The sequence below is a fragment of the Schistocerca gregaria genome, chromosome 1, assembly GCF_023897955.1.
Source record: "Schistocerca gregaria isolate iqSchGreg1 chromosome 1, iqSchGreg1.2, whole genome shotgun sequence".
NCBI lineage: Eukaryota > Metazoa > Arthropoda > Insecta > Orthoptera > Acrididae > Schistocerca > Schistocerca gregaria.
The window spans coordinates 226,967,049-226,980,511 of record NC_064920.1 but is presented as its reverse complement, the minus strand read 5'-3'; the positions used below and the strand labels follow the sequence as shown (position 1 = coordinate 226,980,511).

General features: G+C 43.4%; 1 protein-coding gene across 1 annotated transcript in view; it reads left to right on the top strand.

Moving 5' to 3' along the window:
* LOC126340263 (uncharacterized) overlaps positions 1 to 13,463 on the top strand; it is a 175,253-nt gene that overhangs the window by 110,610 nt on the left and 51,180 nt on the right. The window lies entirely within an intron of this gene.

Below are 13,463 nucleotides of genomic sequence, written 5' to 3'. Positions count from 1 at the left end.
AATTAAAGGGACGACCTTAATAAACAGACTATATATATCGTTTGTGCTTTTGTTCACATGGTATGCATTGGTGTGTGTGTGTGTGTGTGTGTGTGTGTGTGTGTGTGTGTGTGTGTGTGTGTGTGTGTGTGTGTGAGTGTGTGTGTGTTAGGTGTGTGTGTGTGTGTGTGATAATGAGAGAGGTGTAGGTGAATGACAGGTAGAGAGTGGTATAGAATGAAGGAGGGATAATAGAAGATGACAGGAGAGTGAGAAGGTGTGATGGAACAAACAGTTAGAGAGAGGGGTTGTGAGGGGAGACCAGGAAGGGCAAGAGAGAAATTATTGAGAAAAATGTAAAGTGAGACAAAAATGAAAAGTTGGCGAACAATGGAGAAATGGAAGAAAAGATTAAGGGAAAGAGACAAGACAGAAAATAAAACAGAGGGATATGAGACTAACAGGCAGGAAACAGATACAATCATGGGTAATGTGCTAAACGTTTTCTTACAAGTGTGCATATCTGTGTCATTGGAGGCGTACTGAGAGTGCGATATAAACATATTAGATCACTGCAATCGATTCAAGATGTACCTCTCAAAAACGTCCAGAGAGACACAAAGTCTTTATAGATTTACTTTTAAGAATCTACAACTGTTTTGTGTGAGACAGTTCTTTAAATAAAAGTAAATTATTAGTGTCAATAAGTACTCACAAGCCAAAACACACGGACGACTGCAAAAACTGCGAAGAGTCAGTACTCACATTAAAGTTGCACTAGTGGGGAGAACGACAGGCATAATAATAGAAGAACCAATTTTTTGTATCATAGTGTTTCGCTGTGAACTATAAGGAAATTAAGCAAATCATCTCTCGAAAACGTCATCATTCGTCCTACAAATACAGATTTAAACGGTGATTTTATGTATTTGAACTTTCTACAAATAATGTTTATTTCTGTGTCTGACAGACAGCAGTATTATCTTGTGCTTTCTACCCTCACTGCGTCAGTCAGTAACAGTTATGTCGGCAGCTTTAGCTAACACTTGACATTTGGATCCATTAGACACTTAATTCACACTGATAACTAGCTAATCTTTTTTCAGCACTCCATATTATTCAGTTAGTGGCACTTGGCAAGATACGATAAAACTGTACGTAATGATTTAAGCTTTGTTACACACTTGAGCGCTCCATAAAATAAAGATATAACTACAACTTCAAAGTCCTGAAGCGTAAGATATATTAGCACACAATAATGTGGGCAGTGTTTCATGAATATTGACGTCCCACCTTTACCGATCAGTTAAATGTGAACGCTGTCAACAGACCTATTTGCAGCATTTGGGTTTCCACTTAGGGAAAATTATCAACAGAGACCTTGTGCTCCAGCATCTACTATTGCTGTGGACACTGAGAACAATGTCTCACGATGTCACTCGGAATCTGAGACCTGAAGGGATGTTAAAAAATCCAATTGGTTTTGGTACACGTACTGTATTACCACTGCTGGGCTTTAACATTGCAACATGAGGGTAGAATGTAAAAAACCATCAAGTTGGTGTGAAAAGTACTAGTTGCCTAGGTACGTAAACAGTTAACACTACACCATAACAGCACGACACACTGTCCTTAGACATTAACGTGACCACCTGTCAACATCCTGAAAAACCACCTGTTGCAGCGCGGAGCGCTGTGAGACGTACAGGAAGAGAGTTGGTGAGGTTCTGGAACGTACCAACAGGGATGTGTAGCCATGCCGACTCCAGTGGCGTGGCCAGCTGCTCTAGGTTTCTCGATTAAGGAACCGTGGCGCTAACAGCCTGGTCGAGGTGGTCCCACAGGCACTCGATTGTGTTTAAATACGGGAAGTCTGGTGGCCAGGGGCGTATGGTGAACTAATCCTGGTGCTATTTACATCTCGTACGTACAGTGCGAACTGCGTGACACATTGCATTGTCCTGCTGGAAGATGCCATTGTGCCGAGGAGCACTGAGACGCCCAGCTAAACCCGCAGGACAGAACAAGTAGTAGGAATTGAGGAAGGGAGCCAGAATGAGCGACTGTCAGTTACACTCCAAACATAACACTTTATTTAGTTGTGCAAACATTACAGCGCAACTTCTAACCTTGACTATCGACAGGAAACGTCTTTAATTCTAAAACCGCCGAAGGCCTATGAATTAAATACAACTGCTATAATAATTTTTTTTGAGACAGAAAGCTCTAGGCTTTAACCTTAAATTGTATTTAAGGCCAAGCGATGTAAGACTTGACTAGTCAGATAGATTAAGTTTTTAAAAGCAGCCGAAGGCCCATAAATTTAAAACAACGTAACTACAATAACCTTTCAATAAGCAGAACGTCCAAGCTTTATGACCAATAAGAAATTTTACTTCAAATGGCTGAAGCCCTTTGTTTAAAAAAGCTGCAGCCAATTTTCCAAGGCAGAAGACCCAAAGCTTCTAACCTTAAATAGTATTTAGACCTGAGTGATGTAAGACTTGATAACTAAGAATCCAAAATTTTAAAGTGGCTGAAGGCCCATCATTTTAAGAACAACACAACTACAATAAATTTTCAAGAGGTAGAAGACCCACAGCTTTATCTTGAAAGAGTGTAATACTTGACAAATATGAACCTTAAAACTTAAGGTGGCTAAAGGCCCATAGCTTTTCAAAACCATACAATGACAATAAATTTTAAACAGGCAAAAAGCCCACAGCTTTTTGCTTAGATGTGTAATACTTGATAAGTAGGAACCTTAAAACTTAAAGCGGCTGAAGGCCGATGCTTTTAAAAACCATACACTACAATAAATTTTCAACAGCCAGAAAGCCCATAGCTTTATCTTCCGAAAGCTAATACTTGATAAATAAGATAATTAAAACTTAAGGCGGCTGAAGGCCGATTCTTTTAAAAACAATACAATAAATTTTCAACAGGTAAGAGGCCCAAGCTTTATCTTCAGACAACTTAAGACTTGCCCAATTTAGAAAAACTTACTTTTAAAACGGCCGAAGGCCTTTGTTTTTAAAAGCACAATTACAAGCATACAAATTCCAACCATCGTCTATGAGCCATTAAAAATACACTATTAAACGCTTATAAAAAGGCAGCATAGGCAACGGCGCTCAGAAGTTCCCAGGGGGCTTGGTCTGCCCTTGAAATCTTAATGTTCGCTTAAGTGAGACCGTCAGCCCGACTATACTCGATTCGCCTGCAACATAACCAAGAGACAGTCAGGGACCCACCGACAAGACGACTTACCAACCACCGACCAGTATAGGAGAATTCCAAAGCCAAAACGTTACATAGCCGCCCACAACCAAAAATACTTTAAGCTGTCAAAAACCACACACCATATTGGACAGTGATAACAAGTGATGAAAGGACACTGCCTGAATTTACGTCAGCGACCAGGGCAGGTAACCGGAGCTCTAACGGCCACAAGGCAGAAAATTCGACAAATATAGTTAATTCCACCATACGGCGGCTAAATCTTCACCAACTCGAACATTCGCTGCTGCTCCCAGGAATACCGTCAATAGCAAACCAGCAACCAAGGGAACAACGTGAATAGACGTGGCTTTGGTAATAAAATCACCACACAACTTTTATGCCCTGCGCCGGTGGGCCAAGCATTCGGAACAGTCCCAACATGCTCCAGCACTGCATAGAGACTGCCAGCGGGCCCAGCCGACTGCGCTGTGCGGAAACTTGCTTGCTGATCCGTTCCAACCTACCAACTGGTTGCACACCAGCAAGCCGGAACTATAAGCACCAGACCAAATATGGTATACGGTGCAAATATCGATACACACCGCTGCTGCCACACGTAGAAAGAGGAAGAACCACGACATAACCGCAATAACCGCAGGAAACCAAAATCAGGGTAACTGCCAAGTTTCAAAGCAACGCATAACCCGTGGTCAGCACGGCTCAGACACCAAACCGTGTGTGTTTGTCTCCAAGGACAGCGGACACCTGTCCAGTGGAGCATAAAAAGTGATTCATCTGAAAAGGATACCTGTCGCCCCCCAGTGGAGTCCGGTTTCGGTACTGACGTGCAAATTACAGCCTTCGTTGCCTATAAACAGTAGTCAGAATGGACGCACGAAACAGGGGCCTACAGTGGAAGGCTACACTCAGCAACGTTAGCTGAACGGTCGTTGAGGAGACACTGCGGGAAACTCTTGATCCATCTGGGCGGTCAGTTGGCCAACAGTCTATTCATTTGCATATATCTCTGCAGTCGTCGTTCACCCCTGCATGACAATTGCCTTCGTGTGGATTTAGATAGCGCCAGTCACGGTATATTTTAACCACAAGGAACGCTAACAGTTCACAAACTTAGCCATTATGGAAATGCTTCCGCCTTGGTTCGAAAGCCAATGAACATGCCCTTTTGGACAACAGATTAATCGCTATATTCCCGCATTACGACAACGACTACACTGTTTCCCGTGTTCCTCCGACAACCTTCACATACCCTCCACAGCTTGTGGTATCACCTGCTATCTGTGAGTGGTTACTGTACGTTGCGGTATTTCATGTTCACATTAATGTGATTGTTTCATCATCATCATCATCATTTAAGACTGATTATGCCTTTCAGCGTTCAGTCTGCAGCATAGCCCCCTTATCAAATTTCTCCATGATCCCCTGTTCAGTGCTGACATTGATGCCTCTTCTGATGTTAAGCCTATTACTTCAAAATCATTCTTAACTGAATCCAGGTACCTTCTCCTTTGTCTGCCCTGACTCCTCCTATCCTCTACTGCTGAATCCATGAGTCTCTTTGGTAACCTTGCTTCCCATACGTGTAACATGACTCCACCATCTAAGCCTGTTCGCCCTGACTGCTACATCTATACAGTTCATTCCCAAGTTTTCTTTGATTTCCTCATCGTGGCCACCATCCTGCCATTGATCCCATCTACTAGTACTTGCAATCATCCTAGCTACTTTCATATCCGTAACCTCAACCTTGTTGATAAGTTAACCTGAATCCACCCAGCTTTCGCTCCCATACAACAAAGTTGGTCGAAAGATTGAGCGGTGCACAGATAACTTAATCTTGGTACTGACTTCCTTCTTGCTGAAGAGAGTGGATCGTAGCTGAGCGCTCACTGCATTAGCTTTGCTACACCTCGCTTCCAGTTCTTTCACTATGTTGCCATCTTGAAACTGTCCACCTGTTCTAACTTTGTTCCTCCTATTTGGTACTCAATCCGTTTATATTTCTTTCCTACTGACATTACTTTCGTTTTGGAGATGCTAATCTTCATACCATAGTCCTGACATTTCTGATCTAGCTCTTAAATATTACTTTGCAAACTTTCAACCGAGTTTGCCATCACAACTAAGTCATCCGCATATGCAAGACTGCTTATTTTGTGTTCAAATATCTTGATCTCACCCAGCCAGTCTATTGTTTTCAACATATGATCCATAAATAATATGAACAACAGTGGAGACAGGTTGCAGCCTTGTCTTACCCCTGAAACTACTCTGAACCATGAACTCAATTTACCGCCAGCTCCAACTGCTGCCTGACTATCCATGTAAAGACCTTTAATTGCTAGCAAAGCCCGCATCTCGTGGTCGTGCGGTAGCGTTCTCGCTTCCCACGCCCGGGTTCCCGGGTTCGATTCCCGGCGGGGTCAGGGCTGCCTCGTGATGGCTGGGTGTTGTGTGATGTCCTTAGGTTAGTTAGGTTTAAGTAGTTCTAAGTTCTAGGGGACTGATGACCATAGATGTTAAGTCCCATAGTGCTCAGAGCCATTTGAACCATTTGCTTGCAAAAGTTTGCCTCCTATAATCTCGTAGAACAGGCAATAACTTCCTCCTAGGAACCCGGTCATATGCCTTTTCTAGATCTATAAAGCATAGATACAATTCCCTGTTCCACTCATAGTACAAGGAAAATTATCCAGTGAGTATATCATTCAGAAATCGCAGTTAAATGTTATTTGTGTGATAAGATTGCATTGTCTATCGTTCACTAAGTGCGGAAAAATAACCATACTGTCACTGGATGTCAGATCTTTCCACAAACTTACCAGATACATGTCATTTTCGATTACAACGTTCACTGACGTCGTTTTTCAACATACTATGGTGGTATCTACGAAGGGGTCGGAGAAAAGACCAAAGTCTTACATCTTTTGTAAAGGAACGTCTAGAGCGCACCGTTTTTCAGTACAAGGAAGGTGGGTTTTTGTAGATTACTGAAAACCAGTTACATAGTACAGGCCACATAGTGTATGAGCAAGGAAAGAACGCGCATTGCCTTACAGTATTAAGGAAGTGCTGGAGCAAGGCCGGAGCATGTGGAACCTGTTGGAAATGGCAGCCTTAATGTGATGCTGAGCGAATTTGCACGATAGAATCAGACAGACAGGAAGGTACAGTGCTGATTTAGTTTCAACTATTTGGTGGTGGCTGAGTTAGGAGAGAGATCAAAGATGATTTCATTGCTTTGGTGATCCTATGCTATTAAATAGAAACTCAATAGGTTGAAATTTTACTTTTTCATCCACTTATAACTACCGTAAAATATCAGCTGTATCATGGGCTATATAATCATTATTAAGGAATACGTCAACAATTTTATCGATACACACTCAACATTGTGGCAAATTTGCTTTGGATGAAAAGATTCTCGTATGGTGCAAAACCGAATAGTGGCCTGTACATAAGATCGTCGACCTTCAAGATTATTCTAAGGTTTGATAATTACGTCCGTGTATCAGTTTCTGCCATGGTTAAGCGCCTGGGAAGGAGACGCTGCCAGCCTAGTACAGAGCAGCAGGTACCGACAGAGTGGAATGGATTGTGTGGGAGCAGGTACAGACAGAGCGGAATGGATTGTGTGGAACTGATAGAAGCAACAGTCCCTTGTGTTTTCTCAGTACCCAAACGAAGTCTAGAGCAGCAGATACCGACAGAGTGGAATGGATCGTATGGAAGCGTTAGCAGGGTGGCCCCGTTGTGTTGGCTCAGCACCCAGCTGGACAGCAGCAGGTATTGGCAGAGTGGAACAGAATGTGTAGGACTGTTGGTGCTGAGATCCCCTTGGGTTTGCTCAGTACCTAAATGAAGAAATTTTCGGTCTAGAGCCTCCATTATACTGTAGCGCCCGCTATGAAAGGCCAACTACTGAGAAATGTTATTCTCACACAACTGGGAACTATGGTGCCGAGTAATTGTTCTTCTGAGGCAATAAATGGTTATTCCATCGAAGTACTACACTGATCAACAAATGTGCAGAACGGGAAGGACAGCAAATCATAAAATTTTATTTTATGTGTTTATACATTTAGTGGTAAGAGTATGTGATTAGGTGATTTGTGAGCACACAGGGTGCGAAATTTGGTGCAAACAGCTGCCACGTCTACAAGCAACAAAGGCAGTCACCGTCTGGGAACAGTATCGAATGCAGCATGGATGACGTCATTCTGTCATACTTCAGCTCAGTGCTAGAGTTGATCGATTGTTGTGTCAGGTGAGTGGTGGAGGGCCTGTCTTTCATTAGCCCGTGACCGGATGGATTCAATGGGTGGCAGATCTGGAGAACGTGCTGGACAGGGGCAACACTCGAATACACTTTGTTTCGAGAGAAATAAAGCGAGAACTGGCGTTATCTTGTTGGAAGATGAAGTCAGGCACAGGAACCGGCAACAAAACGTCAGAAATGCAACGCCTGCTTTCCAAATTGCCGGCTATGCGAATCAGATATAATCATGATGTGTCCCCAACTGGACCTCACAACATCAAGCCAAATGCTGGGACCATACGACCATGGCGAATACAGTCTGGCAGCGTAATGCTATATACAGAACCAGAACTCTTTTGGAGAGAGTGTGTGGTGCCCTCTCCTCTCTCTAGTGTTATCGCTGGGGGTAGCGGTGCTACCGAGACTAAGGGTTCAAACGAAGCTGCAACAGCAGTCGTTGTGGTAACAGCCCAGGGTGCTGCAGATCAAGGGTGCCCATACGATAGTTTGTGTGTGTGGGAGGGGGGGGGGGGGGCTAGACGGGGCGTATGTAGTATTTTTGATTAAAATACGAATCGCGACTTTTAAGTAGCCATTAAAAAGTCACAGGTCCGATCCTGTAGAAAACCGACTTTTAAATCACTTTTTGATAGAAAAGCACTTGACTACACGATTTTTTTCCTTCCCTCAGAGGTAGAGAGGGGCGCCGTCCATACCCCCCCCCCCTTTCTGCGGCTATGGGCCGCGCTGTCTGTGTACATACCTATCTTGGCTCTACAGTCCTGCACGACCGAATAAACAATGTCTGACCTCTCCGGCGATAGCCACGTGGGAGTGTAGAGATCCTGCATGGCGTCGAGTATGACCCTCCTTAACTGTTATCACTTCATAGCCGTTGGATCGCGGCCAGCGCAACAACCAATATCAAGGAAGGATAACCTGCAGACCAGATGGGCCACGGTTCTGCCGCTGTTGAATTCCGACACTTACACGGGACGGAGTACGATCTTCTCAACAACAACTAAAATTCAAATGCAAACTGTGCATGAAAAACTATTGAATAATCTATTGTTTACAAAGTATATGCGACATTACATCTACCTATATCGTGGAGTTGCTCCTACATGACAATCATTTCCATATCATGACATGTAGTACACCCCATTCCAATATTACGTTTGTTATGTGCCGCATACCGTGTTCAAGAATCACAAGAGGGGGGGGGGGGTATAATTGGTAAAGGCCAGGACATAAGGCAAGATTCCCGTTAGATTACGTCATGGACAGGCAAAGATTTCGAAATCAGGTGTTGGACTGTGAGGCGTACACATGAGCAGATATAGACTCGTATCACAATTTAGTAAGGATGTAAAGTAGGATGAAGTTTCAGGCACTAGCCAGGAAGAATCAATACGTAAAGAAGTGGGATACCAAAGAACTAAGGAATGAAGAGATACGCTTTAAATTTTCTGTGGCTATGGATACTGCAGTTCATTTGAAGAGGAATGGAGATTCTAAGGAGGCAATCACAGAAGTTGGAGAGCAAAACGTAGGTACAAAGGAGAACTACAAAGAAACATGGGTAACACAAGAAATATTTCAATTGATCAACGAAAGAAGGAAGTATAAAAATGTACAGAGAAATTCAGGAATACAGAAATACACGCCACTTAGGAACGAAATAAACAGGGAGTGGAGGGAAGCTAAGGCGAAATGCTGCATGAAAAAAGCGAGGAAATCGAAAAAGAAATGACTGTCGGAAGAACTGAATCAGAAAACAGAAGAAACAAAACAGCCTTTAGTGAAATTAAAAGCAAGGACGGTAAAGCAAAAAGCGTAATTGGAATTCCAGTGTTAAATTCAGATTAGTAAGCGGATGCGTGGAAGAATACATTGAAGGCCTCTATGTGGAGGAGAATTTGTCTGATGACGTGATGGAATAAGAAACATGAGTCGACAGGGAAGAGATAGGGAATCCAATATTAGTACCAGAATTTAAAAGATCTTATTATGACTTAAGGTCAAATAAGGCAGAAGGAATAAATAACATTTCACTGAAGTTTCTAAAATCATTGGCGGACGTGCCAACGAAACCACTGTTCACGTAGGTATCTAGAATGTATGAGACTGGCGAAGTACCATCAAACCTTCCGAAAAACTTCATTCACACAATCCAAAGATTTCAAGAGCCGAAAAGAGCGAGAACTATCTCACAATGAGCTTAACAGCTCATGGACCCAAGTTCCTAGAACAATAATTTACAGAAGAATGAAAAAGAAAATTGAGGTGTGTTAGATGACGATCAATTTGGCTTTGGGGAAGGTAACAGCACCACAGAAAAAGTTCTTACGTGGCTTCTGATATTGAAAGCTAGACTAAAGAAAAACCAAGACACGTTCATAGGATTTGTCGGCGTTGGAAATGCGTTCGACAATGGCAGATGATGCAAGACGTTCGAAATTCCGAGAAAAATTGGGACAAGCTACAAGAAAATACTGGGAATACGTAAATGTACAAGAATAAGACTAGACAATAGGACTGGAAAATCAAGAACGAAGTGCTCGAATTAGAAAGGCTGTAAGACAGAGATGTCACCGATAAAGTTCGCTGATGACATTGCTATCCTCAGTGAAAGTGGAAAATAATTGTTTTATATGTTGGGTGGAATGAACAGTCGAATGGGTAAAGCATATGGACTGAGTGTCAATCGAAGAAACACGAAAGTAATGACAAGTAGTATAAATGAAAACAGCGAGGAACTTTACATCAGTGTTGCGGATCACAATGTAGATGAAGTTAAGGAAATCTGCTACCAAAGGGCATATCTGGCCTAGACAGGTCTACTGGTATTAAAAATAGGCCCCAGTTTGAGGAAGAAACTACTGAGAATGTAGTTTTGGAGCACAAAATGTTTGGTTCTTAACCACTTGCTTTGGGAAAACTAGAATAGAAGAGAATCGAAGGATTTGAGATGTGGTGCTACGGGAGAATGTTGAAAATTAGGTGGACTGATAAGGTAAAGAATGAAGATGTTCTCCGCAGAATCGGCGAGGATATGAAAACCACTGACAAGAGGAATGGATGGGTGACAGAACATACGTTAACACATCAGGGAGTAGCTTCCATGGTACTAGAGGGAGGTGTAGAGGGTAAAAACAGTAGAGAAAGGCAGAGATTGGGATTCACCCAGCAAATAATTGAGGACGTAGCTCGCAACTGCTACTCCGACATGAAAAGGTTGTTATAGGAAACGGGGCGCATCAGACGACACAGAAGAGTGATGACATAAAAACAAAAATCCCGCTGTGTGATATTGCAATTTTAATGGTCAGCAATGTACAAGCACCGTTTGGTCAGACGTCACAAGCCAGTAAAGTCGTGGTGTACAGTATTAGTAGTTACAAAAATATAAATAACCTTTCATTAACACGGACGAAGGAATGCCAAGTGTTCCTGAAGCGTGAGCTTCCGTAAACGGACGGCGTACAGTAGGCACTGTACATACGCATCAGAAGAAAGGATTTTATGGAATCCCTTGTTGCGAAATTTTTCCGTGAGATATTTGGCCCGGTCACGATCAATGGACCACCCTGTATAACGTTTATTTATCAACTCGGAAAGTTACCCACTTTGCATTGTCAATGCATGTGCGAACATTACAGAAGGCGAACTACTCGCTGTTGAGAGGAATGTCGTTTCACGTACTGCTAAATGCATTGAGGATGACGAATATTATTTTGAGCATTTATTGCATTAATGTGGTATTTACAGGTAATCACGCTGTAACAGCATGCTTTCTCAGAAATGATAAGTTCACAAAGGTACATGTATCACACTGGAACAACCTAAATAAAATGTTCAAACGTACCTACGTTCTGCATTTTAATTTAAAAGAACTTACCTGTTCCCAACTGCTCGTCTAAAATTGAGAGTCATATGTTTATGACTATTACAGCGCCATCTATCACAAAGCAAAAAAAAGTGGTCCAACTAAAACACTGATATTTCTTTAAGTACTACACGAATTTGTAATAAAAATGGGGTTCCTATTTTTAAAAAAATGCGGTTGATATCCGTTTGACCTATGGCAGCGCCATCTAGCGGGCCAACCATAGCGCCATCTGGTTTCCTCCTTCAAGCTAGACAAGTTTCGTTCTTTGTAGTTCATTCGCTTGATGCTTATTTCGTGAGATATTTGGCCCAGTCACTATCAATGTACCACCCTGTATATTTAATCCTAAATCTGTTTTGTGACTATCCTCTGCCTTTTATAAACTCTTTTCCGTATAGCAATGATTTAAAAATGTGTAAACGTCAAGCTACACCGTGATCAGGGGTTCCTCTTAAAATGTAGGTTCCCATGTAATTGGCTCCGGCCGTACGTGGGGTCTGCACCCCTCCACCATAGTCCACACCTATAAATCCCTCATCCGCCCTATCCTCTGTTACGCCCGTCCGGCCTGGATCTCCGCCCCCCCCCCCCTTCCTTTTGTAAATCCCTCCAGATCCTTGAACGCCATGCTCTCCACCTTGCATATCGCATCCATCTCCCCTCCCCCACGTGGATCCTGTACGATCTCATTCCATTCCCCGACCTCCTCCTTTTCCTCGAACGGATACGGATCCTCTACACCTCCCATAAACTCGATCCTCCTGACCCACTTTCTCGCCCATCCTCTCCCACCCCCGCCTGCTGCCGCACCTGTATTCCAATGTCCCACCCAGTCTCCATCTCTCCACCCTCCTTACCCTCTCCCAAGGTGGCTTCCGCCTGCTCCCCCTCCATCTACCCCTCCTATCAACTTTGATCCTCCCCTCCCACTTCCTGTATTTTTTCTTTGGGCACCCTCCCTCCCTTCTCTCTCCTTTTCCCCCCATCCCCCCTTCCTCCACCCCTCTTCCCCTGTGCTTCCCCTCTCCCTTCCCCCCTTCCTTCCTCCCCCTATCACCCCTGCCAATGGCATCCCTGCTCTCCCTTCTCCCACCCCCCCTCCTCCTCCCTTGGGAGGTCCCCGGACTCGTACACACTCAGTGTAATGTACCAGATGGATAGAGCGTCTGCCATGTAAGCAGGAGATCCCAGGTTCGAGTCCCGGTCGAGGCACACATTTTCATCTGTCCATATCGAGGTATATCAACAACACCTGTCGGCAGCTGATGGTTTCAGTTAGTCATCATATATTCCAGGGAAAAGCTGGAGAGTCAACAACAGTAATCTGTTCTTTCGAGAACAGTTACTGTCTCCATATACTGTAGTTAAGGCTACCCATCCATTGACCTTCGTCTCTGCGAATGCTCCACAGATTGCCCAAACTCTTACGAAAATCGCCAAAGCGTGTGCGAGTAATGAGTGAATGGGCAATGTCTATAAGGTACATGACGTATGTAGAATTGTGGACAGTTGGGAATGTGAGTCTCACTGGAAGCGTTCAAGGGATAAGTCCCTGCAGTTGCGCTACTGATCTGTGTCCTCGGTGGCTAAAATGGATAGAGCGTCTGCCATGTTAACAGGAGATCCCGGGTTCGAGTCCTGGTCGGGGCATGTATTTTCATCTGTCCACATCGAGGTATATCAACAACACCTGTTGGCAGCTGATGGTTTCAGTTAGTCATCGTTTATTCGTGTATATTGTTTTCCGTGTCTACAGTTTTTGTCCGCCATTTTATTGTATTATCTGTACCTCCTTTATGTCATACATTGTATCACTCGCGGCTGATGAGCAGCGCACTATGCTGCTGACAGCCCACCTTTGTACAAGGTGTTTAAAATAACGAGAAAGAAAAAAAATGTAATTGGCTGGGCAAGGACAATGGACAGAGGAAGGTAAGGACGCAATAGCTCCAATAAAACCATGGCTGTAAAACCACAACGGTGCTTAAATAAAAATTTGGGTTGAGGAATGCTTTACTTTTATTTTTTTCTAATATTTCTCCTTTGCAGAATGAGTATAACATGTATCATGTGGAATGGTTGCGTTTCTGT